General features: G+C 45.0%; 2 non-coding genes across 2 annotated transcripts; one reads left to right on the top strand and one right to left on the bottom strand.

Moving 5' to 3' along the window:
• The first annotated feature begins 321 nt into the window (after window positions 1-321).
• TRNAT-AGU (transfer RNA threonine (anticodon AGU)) lies at window positions 322-395 on the top strand. The gene has a single exon. It is a non-coding gene; the product is annotated as a tRNA-Thr (tRNA).
• Window positions 396-816: 421 nt separating this feature from the next.
• TRNAA-AGC (transfer RNA alanine (anticodon AGC)) lies at window positions 817-889 on the bottom strand. Its single transcript has one exon. It is a non-coding gene; the product is annotated as a tRNA-Ala (tRNA).
• Window positions 890-19,360: the final 18,471 nt, after the last annotated feature.

Genomic DNA, 19,360 nt, shown 5'->3' with positions numbered 1-19,360 from the left:
ATGGGACTATTCAGTCTTTGGAAAAGCCGTATGATGGACAGACATGCCGAGCCACCAAGATCGTCCAAATCTGTGTTTCGAGAACAGTGTGCTTTGGTGAGGAGTGTATATGCTGCACGCGAAGAACCTCCAAGCTGGCTGCCGTGCCTAGATGCATGTGTGTGCCTGCCTGGATTTTGATGTTTTTATTGGGCTGCAGTGTTGAGTTAGGGCAATGGCGGGCTCCTATTAATCAGCCCGGCAACTTGAGACGCGATCCAGTCTGATCGAAGTTTTCCTCCTTTCTACGGATGTTCTTCCATGTAATAAAGAAAAAAAAATGGCGCCGTGGCTTAGTTGGTTAAAGCGCCTGTCTAGTAAACAGGAGATCGTGAGTTCGAATCTCGCCGGTGCCTGAGTTCCTTTTTTTTTCCGTTTCCGAAGGTGTCATCGTTTTGCTCGTCAATACTCAGGATAACAGCTATCGTATAATAAAGATCATATGCGCCGAATTATGCGGTCACGTCATATTCGCAACATTCTACACAACCCTTGAGATACCATCCAATATGGTAACTGATTTCACAATCCTTGTCTCACAGAAAGAAATGTTCTCTTCAGATAGGATGAGATCACGCGGATAAACCGCGACGCCATACTAACCAAAAATTGTGGACAGGGTGTACTTACAAGAAATTCTCGCATGTAGCTTCCAGCCTAAAAGGCAAGCAGCGTTAAAGTGTATGTGTAAAGTGTTATCTACGGCCGTATTTAAGCGAAGTGTAGATAGATTAAACAATGCGCTGAAGTGGAAAGTGCCTAAAAACAAAAAAAAAGTGGAGGTGCTGGGTATCGATCCCAGTACCTCTCGCATGCTAAGCGAGCGCTCTACCATCTGAGCTACACCCCCACACACGCTACCCGAGCTAGCGGGTCTATGTGAAAGAGCTTGGAAAATGGAAGAAAATTTAGGTCGCGTGGCAGCAACTAAAGAAATCCGAAGAAACCGGTCGCGACCGGCCTTCTGCGCAGCATACGGGCGCATTTCCATGCACCAAGGAAAACTACGCCCGGTATTGGAATGAAACAAAAGTTTCCCTTCAGATAAAGTCATCTGATTAAAACAAACGAAGTATAAATAAAGAGTTAAGCACCATAAACGTTAGCACGCCAGACTGCACGTCAGACTGCAGACTGCAACCTAGACACCCACACACAAAAGAAAGAATATAAGACGATGCAAAGCTTTATGTTTTCCTCATGTTATTCTACGTGTATTTCTGTGTGCACTGCAAGCTGTCAGACAATGGCGACAGTGTGGCAGCGTCCCTTTGTATACCGTATGGCCGCTTCATCGATCTCTTTTCTGCGAATGTGCTGTGCAAAACATTCGGCTCTCTAGAATGTTGTGAGCGTTGCTTTCACCGACTACTTTCTGAGCTTCGGTTCTAAAAGGAAAAGGAACCGAAGCCCTGGGCACCTTTCGCCGTCGCAGTCGTTTGTAGACAATCCAGAGCACCAACAAACTGTGCTGCTGGCGGTCTGAATACACGTTTGTTTATGGCCTATAATTTCGTGCGTATACCTGACCACCGGCGAAACGTACTACGTACGCCGGTTCTAAGTGGCAGTCTGAAGATGACTCGTAATGAAAGCATGTCTATTTAACTAGAGTTTATCTGCTACATTTATCTACTGTTCCCTTGTGAGACGGTTGAACATCAATTTAGTTTTCTGCATATTAATTTTTAGACCCACCCTTCTGCTGTGCTTGTGTAACTCATTGATCATGCTTCGCAGTTAATCTCCTGAGCGACTTAGCGAGGCAATGTCATCAGCGAATCGCAGATGACTCAGGTATTCCCCTCTAATGCATATACCGTAGTGTTCCGAACCCAGGCATCGGAATGTCTCCTGTAAACAAGCGGTGAACAGCATTGGCGAGATTGTGCCTACCTGCCTGACACCTTGGAGAAATAAAATACCTATATACAATGCAACCAGTGCCCGAAACCAACAAGAGCTACTAGGGTGTGCTGGTCGTAAATGACACACTCTAGCTTTGACGCACTGAGCATTAGGTGTACAAATCATTCAAGACAGCGGCATCAGATAACCCTACGGGGCACACACACACGGTCAGAATGCAAGAAAAGCACATGTCGGAAGGAGTCACACAAGCGTGACACGCGCGCTGCGCATAGCACGAATCAATATTTCTCCGTCTGATATCCTCCGTAAGTATTCCTAAAATAACCGGCTAATGACTTTTACCCGTTAAGCTAAGATTCCAGCCTCAATTATTAAGGTGCGATTGTAAAAACAGGTTAGTCTACCTAACCACACGATGCTGTAGAAGTGTTTAATAGCAAAACCGTTTTATTCATACAACGGCCTATGTCAGCTATCTTCTACATTATTTTAAAGGCTGAAGCAACGGTTACGAACCACGTGCTAACTTGCGACCATAGGTAGTAAAAAGTCAGGAAGGGCCGACTTTTATCGACTACCTTGAACAGGCTAGTAAGTATTCAGTTAAAAAGTAATAGAATGGAGTAGCAGTCAGTAATTACCGCACTTGCTACCTTTTCCTACACGTTTTCTTAAGAGTAAATCTCCATCTACGACCGCAGTTCGGCCACTGCCAAGACATCCTGCATCGCGCGGCAACAGCTGATCCATTGTACAGAGCGAACGCCCTTTTCTTCATATGGCTGTTATTGGTAAAACTCAACTCCGTAATGTGACCACTGGACATGCAAGTCACCGCGGCTCTTTCTAGTAATAGCATATCAGACGGCACAAGCAACTTTGGCAGCGTTGAACTTATAGAAACCCTACTGCACAAAAATTGCGAGGACACTTCGGCAACTAAAGTGTTGAGAAGCGAAAGCGGAGGACACTATGCTGTGACGACTTCCGGTGGATGTGACGTCAAACCGTTCCCGTGGCTATATCGATATCCAAATTATACATCTTTCGGAGATCTTAAGTGTTAATTGTGCTTAATTCACATTTCTCCATCTAATTTGAAACAAATCCGACGTTTTTCCGACCATTCTGTGAAAATTTTCACCATGTTGTGACTATTTTCGGTGGATGTGACATCATATCGTTTACGTGGCTATTTCGACGCATTTTCGACATTTTTGCTTATAATTAATTACCTAATTAATCTACAGCCACCAAACTAGGCTTCTAGGTTCATTTTGTCTTCGTCTATCTGAAGCAACCTTTAGTTTTCTTCTATCTTTTTTAGCTCCCGAGTTAAAAACGTATGACACGCTTTGTTAACGGACGACAGTATGACCTATTAAAGGCTTTCGCCTTAATGCTCGTTCGAAAGGCAAAAGAAGAAAAAGCAAGGCAATAAGGGGGGAGGGGGCGTTGGAACTGATACGAGGCTAAACCTTATGGTGGACTTCGAGGTCGCATGCAGTGGCGCTGAAGGAACTTTCATTCAATGCGCCTGATGTGTTGCTTAGTGTTCGGTGTGGTGATGACGGTGGTCGTGGTGACGGCTCTGGAGGTGTTCCCCAGTCTGGGCTAGGATGACGGTGTACGTGATCAGGGCGCCCATCATCTGCAGAGCGAATAGAAAGCACACGCAATGCAAGAAGTGTAGGGTTCTCAATCACTTTGATATGTATTTACAAAACACAACACGCATCCATAAGGATCGCTCTTTCGAGCTGGCCAGTATCATAAAAAAGGCGCTGCGGACAACTGAGTGGGGTTTCTCGTAACAGGTAAATACGGTGCACAGCGTAGTTCATGTTTTTGTTTAGAGTTCCACGGCAGTAATAGGCGCTGTTATATCTAAGAAATTTGTAGCTATCGTTGGAGTGGCTTTCCCGCTGCTTTGACTAGACTAGCCAAGTTACAGATGGTGGAAGCTCTTTTGGGCTTGCATAAGTTTAAAGCAGCTCAATAACTTCCGCGTGTAAAACACGATCTCTTCATCTTCTAATTCTTAAGGAATCAGAGTGCCTTAGAGTAGTTCATGAATTCTGCGGAAAATCTCACAGCTGGTGTCAGTAGTTATGCAGCTTTTGCTTTTGCTCATATTGCTAGCTCAGAATGAAATCAATGAATAAAATGAAAAACTGGACGGAACGCACTAGCTAAACTAAGGGCAAGGCGCGATAGCTTTAGTGGGTTAATGCCCATATATGCGGGATGGTTCATCCTCTGCTTTGCAATCGCAGGTCCCTGGGAGTCCTCATACCACCCCCAACGCAGTGGTGCAGCGGTTAAACGATGAGCCACGGCTCTGCGATGGCAGCTGCTGCCACCTGTCGGGCTTGTGAGGCCCAGATTGTTCCTTCCGAGCAACCTCTCATGACCAATCATTAATTTAACTACCGCCTACCACGGTGGGCAGCTTGCTCACAATTCGATGGGCGTGTTGGGATGACCGCACAAAGTCAAGTGACGTCAAAGTGGCAGATCAGCTTGCTCACCTGCCCCCTATGTTGCTTCTCTGGGCTTTTTTCTTGTATTTTTCGCTGAAGGCCAATGACACCGGTGCCAAATATTCTGCGACACTGGATGCTTAGCGCTATTACTTTATCAGTTCTGCCTATGATGCCCGGACGGAGAATCTCACAAATGTGGTGTTTAACAGCCATGATGATTCCGATAGACGTTAGAACGCATTCCGGCTCACCGAGACGATGAGAGGTCTTCCAAGACGGAAGAAACCAGCACCACTGATGCACATGTCCTCTGGGTCGATGCTGTCGTGCAGGAACTGGACCTACGAGACGGACAGTTATACAATGAAACAGAGTTGGAACCGGGATGCGGATGCCTTACCTGCTTGCAGTAAGAGTCCTCTGCTTGCGTAGTCGTCGCCGCCTGAGCTGCATCTTTCAGGTTTTGAGCCTGGAAAAGGACGCGTTTGAAGCATGAGTTCTTAATACCTCTCCTATTACGTCTCTATACAATTACAAACTGTGCCGCCTTTATAAACTGGAATATTAAATAACAATGATGCAGCAACTAGACTATCAAGATTGCAGACAAACTCCGTCTCCTATAACGTACATTATTGGGAACCCTGGAACGCCGATGAATGCCGAACAAACTACGGGAAACAGATGTTAAAATATTCATTGCTGTTGGTTTTAAATGACCTTTTTATGGAAACAAATACTGACGCAGCTTCAATTTCATTAAGGAAATTGTGTGTCATGTTTGTATAATATTGTTGTCTGTTGTCTTTTTTCTACCTGCCTTTTTTGCTTGCGTTTTCGATGCAATCTGAGCCAACGCTATAGCAGAATTATGTGTATCGCCTTCGCCGCACGTTTCTGCGCTGCTCTGTATGCTGGGAGGTCAGAACTCCTCAAGCTGGATTTACAGCCTTTTACCTGCCGTCCTCGAGACATTCCTTTTTGTTGCGGAATAAGTTACGTTTGCAGTTTGCGTACGTCCGCGCACAACATGAAAACGATTCACAGGCACAAAAAAAAAACATTCTGACTTTCTACCCTGCGTGAAGTAAATAGGTGATAGAAAGTGATGCAATCCCCCCCCCCCTTCCCGAAACCCCGAAAATACAAACTCCATTAGCTTGGCCAACCTATTTCCAAAGAGAACTAAGGGGACATCCCCTTATTGGACAACTTGTGCAACTTTCTGATTATCAAGAATGGGAACAACACTGGAGATAATGGAGACGTATACTGTGACGTTGATGCCGTTTTTCCATGCAGAAGTTGTTTGTGTATAAATCGCATTAAAATAATTACCGCTGCATTCTTTCGAGATCATCTGCCCCATTACAAGATGGACTGGGCCAAGCTGCGCGCCTCCAGCCGGAGAAGACTGACTGTTTAGGAATACTTTAATACCTAAGGACCACCTCTTGATCAACGTGTACAATAATGACAAGCGGTATATATGTATGTACGTTAGCACTATTATATCAGTCTACAGCATCAGTTCCGCCAAAGTTTTAATTCAGTGCCATGACATCGACTTTAATTTTGATTTCCTTTAAAGTTCTGTAACGAAGCCACTGATTTAATTTGGAAGGCGAGCACTAAGGACAGCAACCTAATTGTCGGGAGCTAGGATAATGTGCAATATTCTAGTAGCGTGCTGATACAATACCTCTTAGTACTTTTCACCTTTTCGAGACGTCTCTCCCCGCCTTTTTGAATGTTTATAACTACCAGCCTCTATTCACCGTCCAATGCCCCACGTATCGCATGTGACACTGATTCTAACAATTGGAATATTTTCCATTCCAACTCGAAAAACAACACTTATAGCAAAGATATTTAAAGAAACGCTGTTTTACTGCGTATATAATCAATAAAGAGTCTATAATCAAGTTCTATAGACCTAGGGGGCCTGCTGAATGATACATAGACGCAAAATCTGCCACGGCCAAAAAAACCTACAACTCGTACAACCATAAGGGTGGTCTGGCAGGCTTTGGAGCCGTTTAGAATGTGGCTTTTGAATTATTCTGTGCGCTTGCTTATTGGTGCGGAGGTTTTTTGTCGTTACACAGACAGCAATCAACAAGGGTTCGTACAATTTATGTATGCTCTATTCTGTTTCTTAGAGAACCCCGCAACGTGCGCTACTAAATTTCACTCTGCCCGTTGCTATTCTCGGACCGTCTTTCTTAGCTTCGAGGTTAAGTGAAAGGCTTGCTTACTTCGTCACGCAAACACTGGCTGATGAAAACCAACTCGAGGAACTTCAGAGCGCTGAGCAAAACTTTAAGGGATGTCTTAACCGCTGCTAAGTCGTAGCCCTTCAAGGTGAGGACCTCGTACAGTGCTATGCACTTTCCCAAAAGCACGGTCACTGAGGCGAGGGCGAGCGCGGGGCTCCAGATGGCGTTGATGGAGGTCTTGAGCTCCCTGATTCTGCACATGTTGAGACGCACCAACTCAACCTTGAGGGCAGCCGGGGCCTGGAACTGCGGAGTCATCGAAAAATCAGCCACTCCTTCAGCGACTTCCTGCAGACATTCTTCGAAGGCCTGTCGCTGTGCCCTTACGTACCAAACAAGGACTTCGCAGGTAGACGTGACGACGAGGTACATGAGGAAGTCAGAAAGCATGTACCCCGCGAAAGAGAACACACTGCCAACCTTGAGGAACACGTTCCAGAGTCGGCGGGTCCCTCGGGGCCCGTACCAGCTATGCATGAGTGCACAGAATATCAAGATGGCCATTGTCAGGGTGGCGATTCTGACGAGTCTGATGATGAGGTCGCGACGCCAGGCGTCGCGGAAGGTGGGAGCTCGGAACGCAGTGCACTTCTCGTATTGCGCGCACTTCCGGAAGAAGTCGAGCAAGCGATTAGTTCCGATGACCATGCAGGCAAAGTTCACGGCGACGTTGAACAGAGTTGCCACTTGGAGCATTGCGGAGGCGACGAGGGTTAACTTGAGGCTAGATTGGGACCAAACGATGGCGTTGACGGTGTGTCGTCCTTCAAAGAAGCCTACGTTTAATACCCACGCGGTGGTGTAAAGAGTGTACGGACTCTTCCATATCGTCTTCGCAGTGTGGTACGACTGTTCGGTGAGGCCTTTTATGAAGAAACAACCGAAAAGCCGGAAAAGAAGGCGATATATTTTAAAATTACGTAAGATGTAACAGTCCACTTTGCTCTTCTCTGGGCTTTTCATCCGTCCCGTCTGACTAAATGTGAGTTGGTTGTTGGAGTGCTCGTAGAGACCTGCAGAGAATTTTTTATTTAGAAATAGACGACACTGTTTCTCTTTAAACCCCCGAAAACACTGCGCAGCTTTACCACTGGCGTATTTCTTCCGTCCGAAGAAAGAGATGGGAAAGTCAGTGCTGCTTTTGTAGCTTTTCGGTCTTTGTAACTTTGCGCGACATAAGGTCAGTAACAGCGCAAAACGAACAGGTCGTTATACTGCATCCCTTAAAGCTATTGTTAAACTTTTCCTTCTATAGTGATAGAATATTGTTTAACAAACTGTCGCATTGCAGAGAAAAAGTGTGGGTTATTAGGCAATGTGTAGTTGTCAGTCCAGATAAACCAAAGCTACCTGAGATTTTTTAACCAGCAGGACGAACTCTTCATGCATGAAAAAAGTGATATAGCCATTTTCGGATTAAGTATACAGGTGTCACAAAATAACGTGGCGTGTTAGCAATGTGTATACTGTTCTCACAAAGAAACTCTTGAAAGGTCAGGGAACAGCAGCGCCAGTGAACCAACCGTATCGTTGAATCCCCTTTTATACGCAAACAGCAAACGGCTCGAGCGTATTAAGGTGAATAACTTCGACTTTTAACAGTGATTCGTTGTCTTTGTGAGGGCAAGTTGACATCCCCATTCAAACACGGTCTTCAGCAACTCGTAGTGTTCACGGAGCAACGCCTTGCGCAAGGCTGTATGTTTTTCCAGGTACTAATCGCTGTCTCTTTGTGGTTTCCTTCGTGGTATACACTTCTGGTGACAATGAGAATGACAATAGTAGGTAACAATAAGTGCTTGATTACAGGAGCTTAAGGCTTTGGTAGTGCCCCTTCCACAGCACAGTAGAAGAACAGAACAAAAAACAATCAAGGATAAAGGAAGTATAAAATTGTACTGAAAGGAAACCGGGAATGCAAAAAAATAGGAATAAAATAAACACCCACAACTGACTTCTCAGTCCTAAAGATTTACCTGGCCAACAGTCCGTTAAGCAGAACTTAGGAATTTTGAATTAGCTGCATTCTGAGAACCACATAAAGAAGTCTAAGAAGCGAAGAATTTTGCTCCGGTGTTTTCGGCGCACACCTATTAGGACGGAATTCCGGTGGTGTAGTTTACAGCAGTTGTATCGCAATAAAGATATGAAGATTTCTGAAAACCATTGGTTGACAGAGTTTTACCTGAGAGCACTAGGCTGCGAGCACAAGGAGGGACACAAGACAGCAGTTGAGAAAAAAATAATTGAAACTCTTCAACGAATGTGTACTTACTGTCAAGGTACGTCTCCATTAGCACTGAAGTACACTGTAACCACCCGCTTTCCTGAGAGAGTTTCCGAACGTCAGCCGACCGTGTGGTCCACAGAGGCACTAACTAAATGAGTGGCAATGACATTTTTTCTCTCACTTTGTACTAGAAACGGAGCGGGAGAAGAGGGTACCACGTGATCTCCTAGGTGGTACATATATCGTTAACTCAAACTGCAACTGCAGTATGCTTGAGCTACCTGGCATACAGGGACCTAGGAAACTCTCCACTGGGGTGGTACCATCCAGCCAATACTAGCGCCCCCACAGTAACACGTGAGAATTTATGCATCGTTTGCGAGAAGCTCACCGAGCCGCTGTGAGGCCACGTGGTTATCGATCACCGGTATGATCTGCGTAGCGTGACACGCTTCGCTTGAGACTGTGTTAAACTTTCACGGACAGCGTGTGTCTCGCACAGGCCGCGCCAGCCTGCGCACCTACAAGTCCAGCTTTGCATCAGCGTGATTCGAAGCAAATCACCGCATATTCGTGGTTGAGAGTGGAGGTCCAAACGATCACACTGTCTTTTACTGAGCTATCTGCAAGAAGTTCGCGTAAAAACTTTTCAGCGTTAGTCACTAAATCAATTGCCCCATAAAGAAACTGTCTGAATTAGTAACTGAGCGCGCAGCGCACGATCGGTGGCAGGACTTCGGTGGCTCTCAGTATTCGACGCAGCTGTTCAGTTATTCTTTTCGGAATCAGAATAGAAGTATCGGCTGATGTAGATCAAACTTTTCTTTGCTACACTTACGAAGCGTGGTCGCACAGAACGACCGTTTTGCTGAAACTAAAACTCAGCATGCAGGACCAAAAAGAAAAAGAAAAAAGAACAACGTAATCGACATCATTTTGCTTTCGTTCATTTTAGACAGCGGGAGTGGAGAGCGTCTTCGCTGAGGAAGGTCGATTACGATTCAGTGCCGTTATTGGCTAGCTAGACACTCCCTTTCTTGAGCTGAGTTTCCAAGAGGCTCACACCTATTATTAATGAGTGCACTGTAAGATGACAGACCCGATCTGGCCTCATTTGAAAGCAAAGAGAGAAATAAAATATTGACAGCGACTCTGCCGCGCTGCGTCGCATCGCTATGTATCGTGAACTAGCCAAAAGTGCCTCCCTATAGTGATCATATATAGGTAAAATACGCTAAATTTATCAACATGCCTCTGTGCTGCGTTAAATGAAAGCGAATACCTGACTTGAGGGCTAGTTGGAGAAGCTTCAGAAGGCTAAATACAAAGTACGCGCATCCGAGACAGCCTTTGCGGAGATTGGCCGGCGGAGCTAACCGCTTTTTTTTGTAGTACTGAGGCTACTATCGCCAGCGACCGATGGTTGTCGCTTACATGGGATAATTTAACTGCGTGTCTAACCGAAGGTACCGCAGTGTAGAGAGCCAAAATGCTGACCACTATTCTGCAGAGCTATCAGGAATCGCTGAAAACGCAGGCCTTACCGATGTCGGGCTTTCAGGGCACACATCTTCCGCGTAGTACATATGAGTTAGAAAAACCGCCTTCGCTCGACTTCACCGGATTTATGTCTCTTTAACAGAACTTAATCTGCTCACTTAGTAGGATGATGGATCTTTTTTTTTTCGTTCACTACATGATCACTGTGCTCATCAGAAAAAGAGCCTGTTCTAAATTTCAGCCGCAATTGGCAGAATAGGCGCTTCGTATCTTAAGGCGTCTTTGGTAGCGGCGAGGAGTAAGTAGTATAAGTAAGAGTAGAGGCCACGTGTTACATATTCGTGCCTATTCTATTACATCCAGCTTGGAACATGTTTAATGAAGAAGTTCGAAGCTTAGCAATTCAGACTGATTACCTAAGACTTAACCATAAAAAGCTCCAAAGTAGCTTTTGCTCAAGAGGCTTTATATCTTTCCTCAATATGAATGGGCATCCCTTAGCTTGTTCACTGAGGAGGCTGCCACTGAGAAGTGTCTCCTTCAAAATTTCGAAGCGGAATGTTCTCGGGAATCCCGTGCCCGGTCTCGCATCAACCGTGCATCGCACTGTGAAGAATCAGTTTTAATTTTTTTTTCAATATTGGGCTGCACACAACGAGGACGTAAGAAAGCATTATTTCCTTCCCTACGATATCTTCCCGATGTGGCCAGCGAAGCTAAGCACATTACTCACTAATGCACTGTAAAAGTACAAGAGTATCATAATAAGATTTATATTAGAAACGGCATTTTTATGGCGCCATTGTTTTAGCTCAGTGGGACAACGCCTGTTTTGCAATATGTGTATGGCTCTCTGATTGATCACTGCGCCTATTAAAGTTGCATGCCGTGAACTGGGTCATTGGGTCAGGAAACTCGCGCTGTTCTTGGGCAACATAAATAGGACGCAGCCATTTTTGTACGCGCCGTTGCTTTTTCCGTTGCTTTTTCCGTTGCTTGAAAAAGCCGTTGCTTTTTCATCATCAGGTCGAGGTCACAACTGTAGCCGAAAAAGGTATTTGCGCGCCACAGTTTAGCGGTGAAAAATCCCCTTTCTGGCCGGAACAGTTTTGCAATTAGAGTTAAATTTTGTGATGTGATATACGGCTTCCAGCCGCCAGTTACTATCGGTAAAAATTGTTAGAAAAATGTGTGGAGTGTACGTTCATAGATTCAATTGTTAATTTTATCCACAACTCTAGCTTTGATGTTTAGTTGTGTGCCTTAATTTGTGCGTATATGTTTTACATCAGAGAACATCTATTTTCTTTCAGTATGCACTTCCTGCCTTGACAACAAGAATGTTTTGTAAACACTTCGGCATGGACGCGAAAAGATCCCGAAGCATTTTTTAAATAATATTATTAATTAAAGATAACAATAATCCACAGTGCTTACATTAGCATGCTCATGGTTCCTGAATAATGCACCCACTTGTGCTGGGAACAACTCCACGGCGTGGACATGCTGCTCGAATGAACTATAAGCTTAGGAGATTGTTTTCTTTTGCCAAAAAAGTTAAGAGTATATCAATAAATTAGTTACACTAGTTTTTTAGCGCATCTGATTTCGGTTCTGTTGCACTAGGCAACCTCAGAACGCTGATTTGTGCGGCTCTTAAATACCCATGGGTAGTGAGAATAAATAACTCTTTTGTCCCCGCTCCAAGAAAACAAAGATTTACATTACAGGCATATGTCAAGCAGTGCTTGGTGACTCTTAAGCATAAAATATGAAGAAAGCAAGCCATAGTTTGAAAAATACGTTCTTGGACAAAAAGAGAAAAAACGAAGGACATGCGACAAGTACACAGCGCAACTTCCAACTTTCCTTGAAAAAGGGCTACATGTGTACCATCCAGATCGATAACAAATGGTCAGGAAACAGCTACGTGCGCGCATCGAAACAACAATCATCCGCCGAGGGCAACCGCAGCCTGGTACCATGCACGTATCTACATCGGATATCCCCCTAAACAAATTCAAAACGTGTTTGAAAAGAGATCACTAGAGGTAGATGAAGACTGACCTGCAATGTACTGGTCATCAACATCATCATTTATTTACCCTTAAAGACCCCTGGGAGGCGGGGCATTGCATAAGAGGGTGGGGGGGGGGAGGCGTTACATAAGAAAAATACACCAGGTCACAATCAGGGCTACATGCATGCACTGGCAGGATATAAAGAGAAAATGCACATAGAGAGAGAAAGGAATTTTAATCAGGAAAAGGCATGAGAAAAAGTGGCTTTAAAAGTAGGTTCAACTAAATACCTGTGTATGTACTTAATACCGAAAAATTTAGTTAAAACTGCTGAACACTACTGACATTGCAGCTGTTAGGCTAGCGGTAGCAGGATAGTCCCCTATAACTGCGGCTTCGCATTGAAAAGCAACGATTCTCAAATCGAACAACGTTTTCAGCCCATGAGTCACGTCAGGAAGCAACTAAAAAGCGAAGATGCTTCGCTCTTTGGTTTCCGGTATTTTCTGCGCCATGTACAAGTGCACGCGCATGCACGAACACATACGCCCAAACATCGCCATCTTTTCTCGTAACATGGCTAGTAATGATTTCGCATTAATAAGATTTCAGAACACAGGAAGCAATAAGACATGATTTGTTGGTTTACATCTGGAAGGTTGAAGTCCTCAAGAAAGATCAGTCTGACTTTTTGTACATTATGTTGCGTATATTCATACAGCGAGACCATTTCGCGTTCATCTGTCGAAAGCCTGTGGTAAACACAACCGACAGTGATAGTGTTCGCAAGAAATACCAATGCACAAACAGTACCTCAGACCTGTCAACTTCTCGTAACACTGCGAAGAGAATTTTGTTTATTTAATTGTATAGCAGCACCCCCTCACGTGTTAACATTTCTTTGCGGATGATACCATAGTTTTGTAATAAAGGAGTAGTTACTCATTGACATCCATCCGAGCGCAGCCGTACGGTTACAAAGGAAAGCTATACAGCTTTCTCAGAAACTTCATAGTTAAAAGAAATTTGTTCTGGTCCGAGGTTCGAACCCGGGACCAGGACGAAATTTCTTTAACTACGAATTTTTTGAGAAAGCTGTATAGCTTTCCTTTGTAGCCGTAAGGCTGCGCTCGGGTGGATGTCAGTGAGTAACTACTCCCTTATTACAAATCTACTCCACCTTGGGGGATTCCCCTAAATATTTCAACAACATAGCATAGTTTTGTGGGGCTATTTCTTCATCGTATAGATATCATCAGTAAGCCACGTTTCTGTAATCGCCACGAAGTCAGGTTCGAAGCCGATGAGAAGAGATTCTAGGGATACAAGCTTATTAAGAATACATCTCTCCTTTAGGTTTGCGAAGTTTATTTGTTTCGTCGTAGGGGGTTGACAGGGGTGTAGGTTTGGTGCGTTGCCTTACTTGTTTATTTGGCTTTACTCTCGCTTGTCTGTGTCCTTGAGGGTACCCAGCAGTTCTTTTCTTCATCCCACTGGAGCATTTCACCGTTTATGCACATTTCATTTAAAACTAGGGCAACCTTTGCCCCGGAATCTTTAATTGCTTTCACGCTAGTCCATAACATTGTTGTTTTGTCGCGTACACGGGCGGGGAAATCTTCATTGATTGATTATTCAGATTTTTAAGTTTACGACAGTTTTACGATATTTAAACGATATTTAAACTCGATATTTAAACAGCTGGAGGTATCCCCAAGCTATGTACGCCGTCAGTGGCTTCGGGGACATACTACAGTTACATCACTGCAGAGGCCATCGAAATGGCATTTGTGGAGGCGGAGATTCTGACGAGTGTGATGTACCGATCGAGACGGTAGGCTTCGCCGAAGGTGGGAACTCGGAACGCCGTGCACTTTTTCTACTGCGTGCACTTTCTGGAGAAGTCAAGCAAGCTGTTAGTTCTGACGACCATGCACGCAAAGTTCAGTGCGATGTTGGACTGAGAGCCATCTGGAAGACCGCAGCTACCACGTGAGTTAACCCGAGAATCTTAATCTTGTCTTGTTGCTTCACGTTCCTTTTTTGTCCTCGTCCCATTTGCGCCTCTCTGTTTCAAACATGGCTCCTTTTCCTGCAGAAGGTCATTTCAGTCTTTCTGACTGTCCTCAATCGTTGCATGCATTTTCAATAAGAAGAAAGCATCATTCTCACATTTTTTCCGTATGACTCCTCTTTAGTTAGAGCCACGGCATCGGTATTTATTTCCTCGCACTCTTCCCAGTGATGACTAAATATTCAGTGTAGCTTGATTCAGAGAGCAGACTACTGATCAGCGCCTCGCGTGGCGGCTCACTACCGCACTGTCACTCTTGGCCCGTGATGTTGGTGAACGTAGCAAGGCGAAAGATCGGATGCATGCCTGATCTGCTTATTGGCATCTGCAAAGATGATGGTAGGAGGAGCGGTGATAAGCTGATTCGCCATGCACGCGGGCTTTCTAATTACACTGGCTAGGCGCAGACAGAAGCTGGGAATAATTCAGTCATTTAAATCAATGTAAAGATATCGATGCTCGTGCGCAGACGTTAATATCCACCAAGAAGGACGTACGTTAAAGTCGGTGCAGTCGTCGTTCGGAATTGTGCGCTGAGGAATGTTCCAGAAACATCTGTCTTTCCTAGGAATGGTGCAGGCATTGCTCCAAGTCTAGGTCTGGCGCTCTGCTGTTCTTTCTTGGTAGAGCAACCCCTCGCTGTTCGCAACTATGTCAAAGTATAATGATTGGAACGAATTTAATTGGAACTATAGTTTGAGACATGCCGAGTGCCTGGAACTTTCCTACATTTCCAAAGAAAGGATAACATGAAGGCCGACAAATATGACAAATTATGGTGAGCATTTGGCACCACGACAGCTGTATCATTTTGCAATCATGATAACTCATCGACTGCGTTGAGAGTCTGCTTGTTTGATGTTATTGTTGGCTTCGTCTGACATCACAGGCGACGCAAGCAGCACGAAAGAGCCGCTTCTTTTGTGTTGATTTCTTACTGAGTCAACAAGGACTCACACAATGATAACAAACACTCCGGCAAAAAGGCGTTTCCTTAGTATGTCGACACCGAATGCATCCTCGTTCACCGGTTCAGTCAGAATTATGTAGACCCAGGAGCTTATGTTCTAGAGAATGTGTCCAGTTCAGTAAAGTTATCCACGCGGCTTTGCCTCTTGAATGCTTATGGTTCGTGGGGTTTAACGACAAAAAGCGCCTCGGGGTATTCGAACGCCGTAGTGGACGGTTGCGGATAATTTAGACCACCTGCGGGTCTTTACCACGCATTGGCATCACACAGGCCTCAAGCATTTCGCCTGATACGAAAGGCAACCGCCGCGGCTAGGATCAAACCTGCGTCTTTCGAGTCAGCAGCCGAGTACCATAACCACAGTGCCACCGTGGCAGCCTAGTTAAAGAGAATAACAATTATCCTCGCCTAAGTAAAGCTTGTTTACTCGCCAAGAGCTATTCTACATGTCGCAACAGGATTTTTCTTCACCCTCCGCTTACCACCACCTCCTTAAGTTTTCTCTCACACTCATTGCAACAGCGATACCAATTTGTTGCATAAGGCGGATGTCCTATCTGGACAGCCTTACAGGAAAGCTCCGGTAAGCTTTGTAAGGAAATTAAAATGGTCGCCGCTTCACCTGGTTAAACTAAATGTGACTATTGTGATACATTCCAGCGGCTAAAAAGACACGGACGAAGGTAGACGAGACAGGACGAACGCCGGACTTCAACTGAGGTTTATTTCACAAACAGCGATAATATACAAAAGGGGGCGCAAGGAAAAGTAATCCGTGACAAGATTAACCCACAATCAAAAAAGTGCAGAAGGCTCCTTTGCCGTGCCACTCATGTTTTCCACATCGGCGCACCTACTATCTATCGCCTACCTGGCTGAATCCACCCGTTTGCCTTCAGGTAATCTATTTCTTTTTTGTGTAGCGCCACAGAAGGGCTGCTGACGCAGTTTTCTTTGTCATTGAAAATACTGAACGCTTCAAAAATTTCTCGGCTCTTTTGAGTCTTAAATCTGCGCATCACACTTGTCCTTTCTAAAAACGCCTTGCATGCTGGCTTGTGTGAGCAACGGCGAATGTGGTCGGCTAGGTGACCTCCGCCAGATAACGAATGGGCTGTCCGGCGATGCTCTAGCAAGCGTTCGTTGAGGCAGCGTCCCGTCTGTCCGATATACCGTCTGCCACAGGCGAGGGGGATGCTGTATACAACACCAACTTCACAATGAACAAGAGGTTTGATGTGCTTAATTTTGCACATAGGCCTCTTTTTGGCGTCATTCACCAGGCGGCACATGCGTCCCAGCTTTTCCGGGGCCGAAAATACTACACGCACGCCACACTTGTCGCCGACCTTCTTGAGGCGGTGTGAGACCTGATGCCAGTAGGGCACAACGACAGGTCGCTGTTTGGTACGTGCATTTTCCCTTGGCTTGGCTTGCAGGCGTTTTTAGAAAGGACAAGTGTGATGCGCAGATTTAAGACTCAAAAGAGCCGAGAAATTTTTGAAGCGTTCAGTATTTTCAATGACAAAGAAAACTGCGTCAGCAGCCCTTCTGTGGCGCTACACAAAAAAGAAATAGATTACCTGAAGGCAAACGGGTGGATTCAGCCAGGTAGGCGATATATAGTAGGTGCGCCGATGTGGAAAACATGAGTGGCACGGCAAAGGAGCCTTCTGCACTTTTTTGATTGTGGGTTAATCTTGTCACGGATTACTTTTCCTTGCGCCCCCTTTTGTATATTATCGCTGTTTGTGAAATAAACCTCAGTTGAAGTCCGGCGTTCGTCCTGTCTCGTCTACCTTCGTCCGTGTCTTTTTAGCCGCTGGAATGTATCACAATAGTACTACCAACCAACTAGACCAACTTTCTACGCTTAACTAAATGTGACTTACGTGCGCCAGCACCTTTGCCCTTCTTCAGCGTCGGTTATCTTTCTGCAGCTCTCTACAACCTTAAAAATTCGCGTAGCAACCTTAATCTTCTTGTAGTAATGTCTTCTCTTTCCTCTTGCGATAAGTCAACTGAGCTGCCCGTTTCGATTTGAGCCGTCATTTTCTCTGTTCGGTTGCATATGAGGCCAGTTGTACTAGATATCTGACTGCCCTTTCCCCCAGTGACTTCATCCTTCGTCTCCTCTTTGTGCCCTCATCGGTCCCCGCATCACGTTTAGCAAGGTTCTACGGTTCTCATCGCTCAGTTTCGACTTACGACCTCGCTGTATCCAATGCATCAGCTGACTCACGTAGGCGCGCACTTATTTTTCTTCCTGTCCAGCTCGTCGTGCATGTCGTCCGGCTTTGCAATCATTGAAAGACGGGCTTCATTTACAATTCAATGATTCACAGTTTGCTGAACTTGACGTTGCTGTTGTTGTTGTTTACCTCAGAAAACATGGCGCATACCCACACGGGAAGATTGGCCAAGGTACAGTGGTGAAGGCCAAGGAAGTATTTGTGCGGGAAAAAAAAAATCGTGAAGTGGAGAAGTAGAAAAAAATACATTAATAGTTGAAAAATTTAAATAATTAAACAAGTCGGAAGTAGAAAGAATAGAATAATATACAGTTTTTGGACACGCGGCAGAATTTTATATACCGTAAAGAAGAGAACCGACCAGCTGCAAAAATGTATTCATGAAGGTGGCCGCAAACACTGCTTAACGAGAATCCCTTGGCGCTCGCACCGAACGAGTAGAGAACACGGAGTCCTAACCAAGAACGAGGTACCTCCAAATGCTACTTTCTCTGAAATGCTAACCAACAGCAAGAGAGGAGAAAATGTTCTATTCTTTCAACTTCTTCACATGAGCCATAACGTTTCGCCAATGACTTCATCCTTCGCCTCTTCTTATTTGCATATTCATGTGCACACAACCGCGTTTTTTGCTCTTGTTCTTCACAATTTAACATTTGTTTGGTTTTATGGGGTTAACTTCCTAAAACGACTCAAGCTAGAAGAATGCCGTAGTGAAGGGCTTGGATAATTTTGACCGCATGGGGTTCTTTATCGTGAATTGCAATCGCATAGTACAATGAGCGCCAGCATTACGCCTCCGTCGAAAATGTGACCGCTGGGGTTGGGATCGAACCCGCGGCTTTCGGGTCAGCAGCCGAGCATCATAACTACTAAACCAGCGCAGCGGGTGTTTAACTTCATTTGTGCTCTACTCATGGCTGCGAACAACACCGGGCCTAAAACTACGCATGCAGAAAGGGTGCCCTATGTGTAAGGGTACCGTAATTTTCGAACTATAGGCCATACCCGATGATACTCCGCACGGGCAAATTTCGGCTAAAAATAAAGGTTTCTTCCTAGATAGTCCGCACCCGGTGTGTAGCCCGCAGGGATGGATATCGGGTGAAGAGTTTTTTTAGACGGTCAGCTAGCATACACTGGGCAAGCAAGCATTTTATTGTCAAGAAGTACAACTGCGTGTTTTTTGAGAATGCATAGATTTCACCGCTCGCTAAAGTATAATCTGAAACGCTTTCTGAGGAAAGCACATTAACTCGCTAAATCACTGCAAGGCATTCTCATCAACACCTGACCAAATAATATACGCCTGCACGCAGAAGACACGCGAAGGCGTGTCTTCCTGAAAGGCTCCTGAATTTCGCGTGTTTGAATAAACTGCACATTACCATCGGTGGTGACTGCAACATTAACATGCTTCAGCCTACTCTAAACTCGCAACGTATGTGTCTGCTTCTGGACACTTTTCATTGTTCAACCGTAATAACAGAGCCTACACGCATCACTTGTCACTCTGAAAGTCTTCTTGACATATTCATCACAAATAACCCGGAAGGCTGTATCAAAGCCGGCGTTATAACGGCAGCTCTGGGTGATCATTTGCCTATTTTTATGTTTTGTAAGCCCGGTGAGCTATG

This window comes from Amblyomma mixtum, chromosome 9, assembly GCF_055824585.1.
Source record: "Amblyomma mixtum isolate Tamu chromosome 9, ASM5582458v1, whole genome shotgun sequence".
NCBI lineage: Eukaryota > Metazoa > Arthropoda > Arachnida > Ixodida > Ixodidae > Amblyomma > Amblyomma mixtum.
Note: the sequence above shows the minus strand (reverse complement) of the source record. Positions and strands in the feature narration are given on the sequence as shown.